At 41.6% G+C, this 14,264-nt stretch overlaps 1 protein-coding gene and 1 long non-coding RNA gene across 10 annotated transcripts in view; one reads left to right on the forward strand and one right to left on the reverse strand.

Moving 5' to 3' along the window:
* Positions 1–937: 937 nt before the first annotated feature.
* Positions 938–3,514, reverse strand: LOC120371870. The gene is made up of 3 exons (XR_005584625.1): positions 3,025–3,514; positions 1,175–1,338; positions 938–1,074 (listed from the first exon to the last, which is right to left on the reverse strand). It is a non-coding gene; the product is annotated as an uncharacterized LOC120371870 (long non-coding RNA).
* The window catches only part of DCX (doublecortin), a 183,452-nt gene continuing 170,138 nt past the window's right edge, over positions 951–14,264 (forward strand). For 8 of the 9 annotated variants that reach the window (XR_005584623.1, XM_039488242.1, XM_039488241.1 and 5 more), the window contains exons 1-2: positions 3,515–3,646; positions 4,501–4,638. The gene's annotated coding sequence lies outside the window, so the exon portion shown is untranslated. Of the gene's footprint in view, positions 1,083–3,514; positions 3,647–4,500; positions 4,639–14,264 lie in introns of those variants that run through there. The other variant, XM_039488244.1, reaches the window with a different exon arrangement.

Genomic DNA, 14,264 nt, shown 5'->3' on the forward strand with positions numbered 1-14,264 from the left:
ACCATGTGCTGATAGACCTCGAATGCCTTCCCAGAATACTGTACTTCACGCCCCCTCCCCCCCATTGCCTAGAAGGACAGACAAGTTTTCCCACAATTTACTGGGAAGAGCAGCTCAGCTTACTGCAGTACCAAGAACCATGGGATATGTCCCCCAAACTCCTAATGACCCATGGGTGAGTGCAGCACCAGTGAGGACACGTTAGCTCAGGTATGTATGACTTCGCTGTGTGGCTGCTCACATTTGAGTATGTCTACATGTTGAGCTGGGGGTGTGATTCCTAGCTTAAGGAGACATGTGCTTGCTCTCAGTGAACTAGCATGCTAAGAACAGAATGTAGCCATGGCACCATGAGCGGTGGGATGGGCTAGCCGCCACAAGTAGGTACCTGGTTTCTCTGACAGGCATGTACTCTCTGTGTGGTTAGCCCTTCATGCTGCCATAATTACATCGTTTTAGTGGGCTAGCTCGATCAGAGCTAGCACGGATATGTCTCCTCAAGCTGGGAATCACACCTCCGCCTCGAAGTATAGACACCCTTTAATTCTATTGCTCCTGCTCCCACTGGAACTTGTCTACCATCTGCTTCTTGACTTCTTTGTTTCTTTTAATTTCCTTCCCTGTTTTTTTCCTCCTGAGGTCCCATCTGACACCTGTCTCCAGTTGTCTCTCTTCAGAGCAAACCACCTATTTTCTGGGGAGGAGCTAAACTACCTCACTGTTACAATGTTTCTAAAGGAAAATGCTAACCAAACACATAGTTCATTCAGATGTCATTCTCCTCCACCATCCAATCAGAAGTTGGGAGGGGGGGGGAACTGTATACTAAAATAATAGTAATATTATATTTGCATGTATATGTATGAAAGGATCAGATTTTAATAGATACATTCTGGTGAACATTGATTTCTCAGGCTCCTCAAAACCAGGTGAATTCCTCCCTTCTCTGTCAGTGGATGAAAGAGTTTGGTGCAGTGACAGTTGTAAGAGCCCACGGGAACAAACCAACACCATAAAAAGTTCTTAACGGAGCAGTTTCTGAAACCTGTTGTGTATGAAGAGAATCCAGAGTATCTAGAAGAGTAAGATAATGCATATTAGAAGTGTAGTTTTACTAGCGATAAGAAAGTAAAATTAGGAAGTTAAGTACAGATAAGAAAATAAGCAGAATGACCATAGTTTTCCTTGAGTAGCATTCACTGTCTTCCTTGACACCTTCTCAGAGCAGTGGGTCTTGTCCAGAGGTTTCTGCTAGCTGTTCTCTTCTGGTACCCTTTGAGTGAACCCGCAGCTTCAGCCCTTTATATTTATCCTAAGGCATTTACAATATGGCCAACCCTGTTAAAAAATCATGAGTCAAGCTCCCAACAATCATGATATTGGCTTAAAAATCATGGTGTTTTTTTTTTAAATCATACATTTTTGTTTTCTTTTGTGTAATGATTTTTGAGCCTGCAAGGTGTTCTTGGGCCACTTTTTCAAGCTCTTCTCTGCAAAAAATAAAATAAAATTACACCGCTATAACACAACCCGATATAACAAGGGTTTGCATATAGCGCGGTAGCAGCGGGGTTCCGGTGGCGCTTTAAAGGGTCCAGGGCTCAGGCTGCTGTGGGAAGCCCAGGGCCCTTTAAATCACCACTGGAGTCCTGCCACCACTACCCTGGGGCTCCGGCAGCAGGGCTTGGGCAGTGCTTTAAAGGGTCTGAGGCTCTGGCTGCTGTGGGGAGCCCCGGGCCCTTTAAGTCACCACCGGAGCCCTGTTGCCGCTACTCTGGGGCTGCGGCAGCAGGACTAGGCTGGCAATTTAAAGGGCCTGGACTCCCCACAGTGGCCGGAGCCCGGAGCTCTTTAAATCACCGCTGGAGCCCTGCTGCTGCTACCCCAGGGCTGCGGCAGCAGCGCTCACCGGTGATTTAAAGGGCCCAAGGCTGGTGTGGGGAGCCCCGGGCCCTTTAAATCACTGCTGGAGCCCTGCCACTCTTACCCCAGGGCTGCAGCAGTGGGGCTCCACTGGCAATTTAAAGGGCCTGGGGCTCCCCATGGCCTGCCACCGCTACCCCGATATAACCGCGTTTCACTTGTAACGTGATAGGGATTTTTGGCTCTCCACGACCGCGTTATATCGAGGTAGCGGTGTACTTTATTTTAAAATGAAAGCTGAGATTCTTTTGCAATGTCTTATTCCAGTAGCTGGGGCTTTAAGAAAAATACCAAATATTGTGAGACTTGCACTAAAACCACAAGAGTTGGCAACAGCCTCTTTAGCTGACCTCTGAGTCTTTCTGGCCCCGCCTCTCCCCCCCCACAGCCATTATTGCCCCTCTGGGGCCTCATCCACTACCTGAAAGTCAAATAAAGCAAAACTTTTCACCAATACCAAAACAGCATGGTATGGGAGACAGAAGGAAAAGAGACAAATGTGGTTTCAATTCTTGGGTTTATATTTTATTTAGATTCCTGTACGCATAAATAACTCTGTCTCTGTAGGTGGTCTTGCAGATGGAGAGCATTAATTAAAAATAAATCCCAGAAATTATGCATGTTCTCCTGGAAACTAGTGTCTGGTGACCCTTTGTTGACCTAAAAAAATCCTGTGCACAAAGGAGAAATACAAGATTTTAAATGCTTCAGGTTACAAAAGGCAAACCTTTCAGGAGAGCCAAGTATGCATGTTACCTTGACATGTAACCCTGCAAAGAGCTTAACAATTAACAGCAATGAGACAGCAAGCATTGCCTTGTGGACTGAGCACCAGGCTAGGATCCATTGTGCTCCTGAGTTTTTATCTTGCCTCTATCACTGACAGGCTATTGCACCTTGGGCAAACCATTTACCTTTTCTGTGTCTTCTCCTGTAAAATGGGATAACTTCTACTTACCTATGTATGCTTGCCGGGGTGGGGGGAGTGGGGGAGGATTAAGAAATCAAAGGGAAATTGAATAATTTTAAAACATTCTCTTTAAGTTGCACATTATAATTTTAAAAGGAAAAATAATTGTAAAAGTGTTTTTCTGCTCTCACCCCTCTACCCCTGGCTGATGTTTAGAAGGGCCTCTTGGAAAGTTTGTGATTATCATCACCAGACATGGTTAGAGTTACCCATCTGCTTTTCTGTCTAAGCACTCTCCTGCCTTCAGTTTCAGCTTTGCCTCTGCTTTTGTACCATCCTCTTGCAAAGCCTGTGGAAAAGCATGCCTCCTGATGGCCTTATAGAATACAATCCTATGAGAACAAGAGCTGGGATTAGAGAGGGGTTGGGGTGGGAGATGAGTCCATGTGACAGACTTTTTCTTATAAAGTGACCCACAGTACAAAACAGCAGGCAAACTTGAGTGCAACTGTGCTTTGCATTGTCACAAGGTGACAGCCTGACTGGCCCTTTTCCCACCTGTGACTTGTCTGCCTCCCCAGGTGCAGGAAATGAGAGTAGCTCTATGACTGGGAGGTCATGTGAGTAAATTAGTTCAGGCCTGGTAATAAAAGGGAAGCTTCCAGAAAGGGAGATGAGGCCTGTTTTGCTCTATAGAGTTGAAAGGGGTTAGCATTGATGGAGCTGTGAAAAGGCTGCAGCTGGTCTGAATGATCAGCACAGAGCCCAAAAGGAGAGCTGTGGCATTTCTGACTTAAGAAGGGAAAAACCTATGTGAGTTAACAGTGCAGCTGATCGTAGGAGGAGGGCTATAGGATCCTGGGAACAAGGGCTGGACTGGAGGAGTGGTTTGATTTGCTGTTAGAGACTTAATAAATAAAACCTTACAAAGCAGAAATCTTAGTTTACAGTATTCTTGTCTGTGAGTGACTTCTAACAAGGGCCCCAGATGGAGCTAAAGCCAGTATCTGCAGGGCCATGTTGTACCACAAGGGGGTGCTCTGAGAGGACTATCTTACACATATGGTATATGGGTAGGGCTTCTATTATATTTGCTTCTACTATAGTATATGCTTTAGAAATCACTCCCTTGTAGTCTGCATTACTGCTCTGTGTAGACAAGCTTTAGATACAAGTAACCATTGCTGGTGTTTATTGGATAAACTCCAGTTCATTTTTTTAAAGTGGGGGGTGTTTTATTGGTGTTTTTAAAATCTGAAAATCAGAAGCCCTATTTATGGAACAGTGCAAATCTGATACTGTCTTCCTGTGGCAAGAGGGAGGTCATTGTGTTAGTGGAGGAAGTGCGATGGACCATATGCAAAGTGTTGTCAAAGCACAAAGGAAACTTATTGATAGAGGAAAAATATTTTTCCCCTCTGTCTTTCAAATTACAGTCCTTTTAGGAGTTAACTTGTAACAATATCAAAATGGTCGGATTTAAATGAGATTTTCAAGATAACCACATTCCTTTACTGTTTATACAGTACTGTACAAAGCATTAGATTTCCATATGTGCTAAGCAGTTTCCTAATTAAAACATTCCTGAAAATCAGTAATATTATCGTATGAGCAGAACATGTGAATGTTTTCAAAAAGTTTTACAGTGTCTTAATTTTGTTTTGTAGGGCTCTGAAGAACAGCGCCCATGACGCAAACATCCTCTGTTCCAGTGCAACCTGTGCTGATGATGCATCAGTCACTGTAGCTAAGCATGAGTTAGCACATGGAATGCTAACAGAGTACGGCTAGCATCTGAGAATGTGGTAAAATTTTTGTTTTCTCAAACAAAAGTGGATCTGTGATGTTTTCAATATCTTACTTTTATAGGGATTGAGCTTGTAACATTTATTCATGTGTCAAATGCCATTGAAGTCAATGGGGCTACTTACATGAGCAAGGATAGCAGGATTGGGCTCAGGTCTTTTAGTGTATTAAGCAAGAATGTTTATGGAGAAAACTATAAATAATCATTTTAAAACTATGATGAAAATTATTTTTATCCTATTTACATGGCAGTTCTAATGCTGAGAGGAGCAATATGAACTGAAAACTGAGTACAGTGGGGCTAGTCATATGCATAAGCTTTTGCAGGATGAGAATCCTGGCACTTTAAAATTGCTTCTGTTAGGAGATTTCCTGCCTGTAGGAATGGATGACTTCCATTGACTATCCTCAAATTCCTCTAGCTATGACTCTTACTTCCTGCAGGGCAGGAGGAATCCTGTCTACCTTAGGGTTTTTTACTGGCGCCCATCATTGTAGTATCAGAATGCTTTCCACATAAAGTCAGTGAAGACCTAATGGACTTCATGAAGTCTTTGGCACCTCTCTCTTGTTGGGGGTCAAAATTATTCTTGGGTAGTGTTGTTTTTTTTTAATTTTTGTATTCAAACAAAAACCCTATATCTAATACATACATAAAAGTCTCAACCATTGAAGCACAGAATAATCCTTTATTGGCCACACAAACTGAACTGCAAATACACTATCTTAAGCCTAATGCAATATACAGTTGTACATGTGAGAAGGAACTATCAAAAATAAGCACTGATCCTGTTTATTTCCTGTGTTAGTTAATATGACAAGGTCACACACAACAACTAGTGTTTTTTAGGAAGATGCACAAAAGATTTAATGAATCTGATTATACAACTGTTTGTCATCTTGATGGTTCATTGGCAATGATAATTAATGCCCTATTGCTTTAATTTAGCACAAGCCAAACTGCAAATTGTTTAACTTAAATAAAGCAGACTGTACTGATCAATGGATATTTGGGAAGGTTGTATTTGAATTTAGTAGATACTATGATGTGATACAATATTGGCATGGATGTGGGGAAGCCAGAGTTTAGGCTGAATGTTAATACTTTGGATTTACACAGGTGTGATTGAGCTCAGATTCTGCATCTGAGTCAGTAAGTCTCTAAATCTTTTTCAGAATACATAGGTGATATTTTTTAAAAACAAAACCAACCTTTTCAATAGAATATTCTAATAGTTGTGAAATATCATGTAAAGGTAGGTAGGGGAAAGTCTTTTCTAAAATAAAGGTACAGACATGAAGCCACTCCAATACATTAGTAAGCAGAAGCAAAATATTGATACTCAGTCTTCTTAGTTGCCTCCTCAAACTTCATATCCATAGATTAAAATGCATATTCAGAAAAATTGAGAGTTTTCACTAGTCTCAGGCTGTCTATTATTCAGATGACTGGTAGTGCTGAGGTTTGGCGTATGTGCTGTTAGTGTTGTGGGAATGAATACAGCCCTCCTTCCTTCTTATCAAAGATTGCTTTGGCCATTTGTATGTCCGTGTTCCAAAATGCTATAGAGTACGCTCCTCCCGACATCATTTTATGCTGAATTCTAAAACCTTCTGAATGATACCTTCTATTTGGCTTGAATTGTGACTCCCCTAGGACTTCTAAGGAGTATGCCATGTTAAGTAAGAATAAATATTACATGTTGCTAAAGAAAAAAATAGTAGGTTGACCTCTTGGTAAGCCCCATATGTGTTATGAGTTTTGAACTAACTTTGGTCCCAAACGTACATAACTTTTGTTCCATTGTGGTTGTTAACCAAAGCTCTGTTATCAAAACATGTTTCAAAGTTAGGAAAGCACAGCAGAGTTCTTCCTATATAAAATGGGCCTGATTCTTTTTTGATGCTAATCATCTTCATTTTCTATGTGTGTTGCGTGTACTCAGCACCTTGCAAGACCTGACCTTACATCACCATCCTGTCAAAGATAATCGGTCCTCAGTTTATTTAATCTAAAACATCCAAGATTGATGGCCTATCACCAGGGAGTCCTTACTATTCTTGAGTGCATTTAATAGGCTATGTATAAAATATTGCATGCAGGAAAGAAATTGAAATGGGGGGGAAATCTGCATACTTATCTAACTGTAAACATATTACAAATTAAAAGTATTTATAAATAGATGAAAATAAGTGGGTACATTTCTATGGAGAGCTTTACATCAGAAAACAGGTTCAAATCCTTTCCTTCTTGTACGGGGCCCCAAAAGCAGTGGGAATGCTGTGCGGGGGGGAAGAGGATAGGAGCAGGTACGTGAGGGAACTGAGCAGTGGCAGAGAGATAGTGCATTGATTGGATTAATCCTCCACTGATTGGATTAATCCTCCACATAAGGAGGGGATTTAGATAGTGTGACCACTACTATAGTCCGCAGTGTTGCCAACTCATGACTTTTACTGTGAGTCTTGGAATATTTGGTGTCTGTTATATCCCCAGCTCCTGGATTCATGTGAGAATCTTTTTTTTTTTTCTTTCAAAGTTGGTTTCTAGCCCTTATGGCTGCAGAGAAAAGCTTGAAAATGTGACTGAGTGCCCCTGAAAGCTCTGAGACAAGCAAATAAAAAGAATGAAATAATTTAAAAAAAATATGATTTTTAAATCAATTTAGTGATTTTTTTTTTCTTGAGGCCTGTCTCATGACTTTTGAATGCCTGGGGCTGAGTCCATGGGCTGAAGTATAATCCATAGTACGGCACAGCTGTGCTGGTGCTCTGCGCCCTGCCAATGGATTGGGGTATTCCTCTTTATTCTGACTTGGCTCACGTGAACCGAAGTCGGTATTTAGCCTGTACTTGGTCAGATCCTCAACTAATGTATATTGGTGTAACTCCACTGACTGCGATGGAGCTATGCTGATTGATACCAGCTGAGGATCTGGTTTGCTGCATACACATGATGCTTAGTTTCCTCTCAAACATGTAGATAAAAATGCTGTATTACAGAAATGGAAAACAGGCCTCACATAAACCAAGAGAAACCAATAACTGACAGTCTGTAAGAGACATGCAGAAAATTGAAAAGGAAACAAAATAGTTTGGATAGTGGTCAAAATACAGGCCTCTGCAAAGGACTGAAAGGGAGTCTGTAACAGAAGGAGAGCTATCCTGGCTGTGAAGGTTCAATATGGTTGGCGTTTCCTGGCAACCAGTCTCTTGCATATCCTCTAGGGAACCTCAGCTGGTGACACTTTGGCACTGTTTCTTGCTCTCTGTGAAATGATATTCCTGTATCCCAGCTACCAGAAAATACATCAGCAGCAATCCACTATGTGAGTCCAATACCAGTTCAGATTTTCACACAATCCCTTGGATATACCTATTTTATTTTAAATTAATTTTCATCCAGGCAAATCACATTCTCTGAAATCTCTGTGCTTTATTCTCCAAAGGCAGCTGTGTTAGTATAAGTGTAATCAGATACTGAGGTGGTATATGTGCATTTTCACAGGTACAAAGACCTGCTGTACATCTAAAATATTCTGTCCCTCCTTTCAATAGAACCCTACCTATAGAGATGTATAGACATTACCACTGTTGGCTATACAATGTACATGCAATGTGGGACTAGTTTAAGCATCTAGTTAACTAAAGGCGCCGCTAAAGGCCTGAGGAGGAAACTGAAAAAGCAGCAAAGCACTGAATAAGTATGATATATTGTGTAGCCAATAGAGGGCAGTGCTGCACATTCAGACAGACATTACACCAGGCTCAAAAGGCATCAAATGGACTAATTTTTACTCTTTTCAGTCCCTTTCATTAGCTGTCATCAATTTGTTATTTCCAAGCTCATTGGAAAAACAAAATGTAGAGAGAATCTGAATGTGTATTGCATTCATTTCACAGTGGATGGACAGTGTGATTGGTTGTACCTGGCCTTTGTGGCTCCCTACAGGAGGCTCTGTGGTCCTACTACATCCTGCCCCAGCAAAGGTGGGTCCTCAAGGCCAGCTAGGGAGGTCTCATGGAAGCAGCCAATCAGCAGCCCAGCAGGCTCAGATAAAAGGAGCTTCATGGTTTTAGCAGGGCAGTTCTGGGCTGGGACCAAAGGGGCAAGGAAAGGGGCTTCTCTCTGGCCACAGAAGCTTGACTGGCTGCATTTGCTTAAGTTGGGGGAGAGAGGACCTGAGAACTTTAATCCTAAGGTCAGGGGTGAAGATAAAGGAGCCAGTTGGGAAGAGGTCCAGGGAAACAGCAGCAACTAATTGAAGTGAGTGATATGTGACGGGTGTTGGAACCTGGAATAGTGAGTGGGGCTGGGTTCCCCCATCAGCAAAGTGGTGTTACCTCTGAGCAGGGGACAAGGCTCCTTTAAAAGCCTGAACAAAGGCCTGAATTTAAAGGGTCCAGAGTTGGGGCTGAAGACCCTGGTGAGGACAGATAGACTGTTTTTGTTGGACTCTACTATCTTGGAAGGGGTTCATTTTGACTCTAACCAGGCTAGAGCATTGAGCCACCGAAGACCTGCCAACCAAGTTCAACAGCCTGCTGCTTCAAGAGGCACCAGGGGATGAGAAAAGGACTGCCATGCCACATCCAGCCACTGGGAGGTGCACAGGAAAGTTACAGACAGATATAGGGATCTGGGATCTGCAGGAGACTTTGAGAATTGTCAAGTATCAGAGGGGTAGCCGTGTTAGTCTGGTTCTGTAGAAGCAGCAAAGAATCCTGTGGCACCTTATAGACTAACAGACGTTTTGCAGCATGAGCTTTTGTGGGTGAATACCCACTTCTTCGGATGCAAGCAGTGGAAATTTCCAGGGGCAGGTGTATATATAAGCAAGCAAGAAGCAAGCTAGAGATAACGAGGTTAGATCAATCAAGGAGGATGAGGCCCTGTTCCAGCAGCTGAGGTGTGAAAACCAAGGGAGGAGAAACTGGTTCTGTAATTGGCAAGCCATTCACAGTCTTTGTTTAGTCCTGAGCTGATGGTGTTAAATTTACAGATGAACTGGAGCTCAGCAGTTTCTCTTTGAAGTCTGGTCCTAAAGTTTTTTTGCTATATGATGGCCACCTTAAAATCTGCTATTGTGTGGCCAGGGAGGTTGAAGTGTTCTCCTACAGGTTTTTGTATATTGCCATTCCTAATGTCTGATTTGTGTCCATTTATCCTTTTCCTTAGAGACTGTCCAGTTTGGCCGATGTACATAGCAGAGGGGCATTGCTGGCATATGATGGCATACATTACATTGGTGGACGTGCAGGTGAATTAACCGGTGATGGTGTGGCTGATCTGGTTAGATCAGCCTAACCTAACCAGATCAGCCACACCATCACCGGTATATAGTAAATATAATTCTTATGAAAAGTCCCAGTCTCTTGGCACTGAGGAATTTAAGTTCGTTTTATCTACAGAAAAAGTACCGCACAGGTATTGGTGGCACCAGCTCCCCCATCGCTGCCTTTTCCTCGCTGAGATGAGAGAAGAGCTTGGTGTGCCTGTCCATTCATTCCTGGGCCTATGAAGTTGCCACCCAGGGTGCCAATAGCAATGGCAGCTTTGTGATGTATTTATTTGTCTGCCCTGTAACCACTAACTCTTCCACAAAGGCAGTCTAACAGCAATAGAGTGGTGATTTTTGGTACTTCTGTATGAGCCTCACTCAGGCATCTCAAACTGAGGATCTTCGAACTATCCAGTCTGTGCCAGCGCTCTTTTTTTAAAAATATGTTTAGAGTTTCTGATCCAAACAGAATCTGTGCTAAAAAATATTTCTACTCACTTCTTGTTTCTTCAAATTTTAATAATTTTCATCACCAGCAATGTCAAAAATATCAGTTATGTGGAGGCAAACCAGATGGTGGATACGGCAACATAAATTTCACACAAATAGGGAATTATGAAGTTTTGAGCTGTAGGCAGGTTTTTTTGAAGAGGAAGGAGAAATAATCCAGAGAAGTCCATTTATACATGTAATGAATTTGGAAAGCTCTGTGTATACTTTACAAATATGGTGTTCTCTCTCAATTAGAAATCAGCAAATGTGTTGCAATTCCAGACAGTCATCTGTCTAATAATCAGTCTTGCTAGAATTCACTCAGACATATAGGATCAAATTCCGACAGGGTGTCGCTTAACCTGTTTAGACCTAAAACAGAAGTCTGTTATATTTGGGAGAGTGATTACTGCTAGATGTGCTAATGTCAAAACAAGACTATTTTTCATTACACTTTCCCTAGAGTGAACATTGCTGAACTCACAGTTGTCCTGTTTGTCTCAGCCTAAAACCAGCATGGCTGCCTATTTACCTACACTTCCAACTAGAGTAACTTCACTTCTCGCTTTCAGTGTGGAAACCATTGTTCTTGTCACAGTACCATCTTTAAAATACTGATCAACTGTGGAAAAATTGTACAGTCATGCCAAGTAAAGGGAAATTGCCACCAACTGAAGCTTAGTTACTGGTTTATTTGATTTTTAAGTGAGTTGCAGTCTGTGTGAAAATAATGGGTTGACAGATGTGGATAGACTTAGGTGTTTAATCTATGCAAAGGTACAGCCTGGGCAGTAGGAGTAGAAATGGGAGTGTGCCTCAGATGTACTCCAGAGGGACTACCACTAGGAGTGACCAGATTCTCCATTCCCTGTGGTGTTATCAGTCCTTGGCTACTTTGCAGAGACAATGGCACTACATTTGGCTTTGGGAAATACATTTTTGTCCACTAGGAACTGGTCTGAGATCACCCTCACACAGACCACTGAACCACGATCAGATTCTAACAACTTTAGATCACTATCAGCCAGATCTGAAATTGATGCAGCCTTCTGTGAAATGATCCATGTCCAATTACTAGTCCCCTGGTCAGTTGCTGATTCCCTATAAGTGCTGTATGTGGTAAGGGAGAGGCATCATACAGAGGATACATCTGTAAGTGTCTGCTGAAGAGGAGTTCTGATGAAGACACTGTTGGCACAGTTACTAGTAAGTTCATTTTTTTTTAATGGTGACTTTTTTGATGTCAAAGAAATTATTTGTATGTAAAATCACAAGAAAACTGCCTAACCTTATCTCAGCACAGATGGTGTTACATTTCTTTATTTCTCTAGGGCACTAAATCTCATGGCTCTGTCATGATGCATAAAATTGTTCCACTTCGATTCTCTTTATCTGAATCTTCCTTTTATTTAAAAGGTGGGAGGTTGATGAAGATGCATATAAAAGTCCTGCATATAAAAGTAGCCTGGTGCTACAGTTGATAATGTGCAGAGTTCAGCTGGGGATATATTTCGGTCCCTTATTGTTTTCTGTTTATACACAACCTGCCCTCAGGTGCTAATTAGCTGCAAGAACTGCATATACAAACAATATTGTTGTGTTTTTTCTATACAAATACATTTGTGGTCAAGGTGAATGTTACCGGGTTACTTCTTGTTTCCAGATATCTAGGACACTAATAACATGATTGCAAAGATTTCTGAGACAAATTTTTCATCTTGAACTAAGTTCTACTTTATTTAGGCTTGGACTATAGGTGTTGAAGGTTAATTCCTCGATAAGTCATTCTTGATAATATGCCAGATGCAATAAATAAGTTTCAATATTGGTACTGTATGTTATCTTCTTTCAGTACACCATGACCACACATAGCATTTGCTTACATTAAACAGGGGTGGTCTTTGTCAACAACCATACTCAGCTGGCTTTTGGCTTGATTCCATATTGTGTATATTGGAGCATACTCCTGCATAGTCTGCTTTGATTAGATCACACAGACAAATAGGATTTGGAGCATGTGAAAAGTTTCCTCAGGGATGTTAGCTTTAGGACACAGAGGAACAAAGGAATATTGGAACAGACCAATGGTGGTCTTAGTCCACTAAGGTGCTTCTGAGGATAACCATTGACAGGATTGTATTTTCTTCAGGACATCTTATTTTTCTTGGTAGAAGACAAGATTACTTACTTCCTGTTAAACTATTAGCCTAAAAACGTAGTTATGGGGATCAGGTCTTAAGGAGACTGGTAGATACTTAAGGAACAATGATATACTGATTTCAGGCTGAACACTGCGCTTCAAAAGCTGCTATGATAAAAAGAACCAGAGAGTTGTCTCTGTGGGTTTATCTAGCACAAATGAACACCAATTACAGTGTATTCTTTCCACTGGGGCTTAGTCCATCATTTTGTCTAATTATAGTATGAATCCCACAATGGAAAAATCCCTCATTCTGTAAAGAACTAATTCCAAATCGAAATCCTAAAAATCTTAAACAACTCCAATTATACTGCATTTCTTAATACATTAGCCAGCCAGAGAAAGTATATGCCATCCACTCACTATATTAAAATGCTCTGGGCGTGAGAGGGAGAAACTGCAATCATAGGAGACAAAAGAGAATATCAAATAACTTACTTGACCTCTTCTCAGCCTCACTATGGGCTTTTATTAAGTTTAAGGCCTGGTCTACACTTAAGAGTTTTATCAGTATAGCTATGGTAGTTAGGGTATGATTTATTTTTCCCCCCTGACATAACTGTGTTGGTAAAAACGCTATCGAAGATGCAGTTATACTAGTATAACTTTTACACTTAAATTTTTAACTGACATAACTATTTTGGCCAGAGGTATGACTTCGTGTTTTTTACCAAAAGTTATATAGATAAAAGCCCTAATACGGCTGCACTTATGCTGGTATAAAGCTGATTTAGACTAGAATAGTTATTCCCTGTTCTGTAGGGAATAGCTGTACTGCTGTCAATATAGTCACATCATAAAACCACATCGCAGTCAGTAATACTTAGCACATTTGTTGCCAGTCCCAACTGAGAGGCAAATACAGGATGTTCCTGGGCCCTGAATTGCCCTGACCACAGAAGTGTCTCAGCATCGGGGTGCGGCAGTAAGGGAGAAGCCCATACTGAACTTATTCTTTGTAGAAAGGACTTCAGTTCCCATTGCTGCCAATTTAGCAGCTTTCAACGACATTAAATGCACTTAGTATGCAGCACTGGCAAACAGTAAAATAAAAATCGACTGGCTGTTAACTTTAGACAGGCAACTATGAAGGCAAACAAGGGCATACACTGAACGTATTCTTAGCCACAACTCCACAGGCCACAGTTTTTGCTCTGGGGCTTGTATAGCGCACACTGTGATATCATCGAGAGCCACCCAAGGGCAGAATTTATGTCCTTGCACCTGAAAAGCAGGCGTGCTTAAATCTGGTTTGGTGAAGCCAGGCTAGGGGAAGCAAAGCTTAGAATGAAATCAATACTTCCCCTTCTGAAATCAACAGTCTCTGCAGGGTCTATGAGGTTTTGTTTGCTTGCCTCTTTTCTTTCTCCATTCCCAGGAGCATGTCTGCATTGCAGACTGTTTGCATTTTTCTCTCCATATCTATAATATGTCTTCCAACAGAGGATATAAAAAAAAATGAGGTAAGCCTCAAACCACCACTGGGAGACAGTATCTCCCCCCCTTTTACAGATGGGGAGAAAGATGACATTGTAAGTCTGTGACCAAGGTGGGAAGAGAACCCAGATTTCCCAACTGCCAATCCTGTGCTTCAGACCTCTTCTTCTCTCCAATATCCAGCACAGACTTGATTGGTGCTATTGAGGAGATT

This window comes from Mauremys reevesii, linkage group 9, assembly GCF_016161935.1.
Source record: "Mauremys reevesii isolate NIE-2019 linkage group 9, ASM1616193v1, whole genome shotgun sequence".
Classification (NCBI taxonomy): Eukaryota; Metazoa; Chordata; order Testudines; family Geoemydidae; genus Mauremys; species Mauremys reevesii.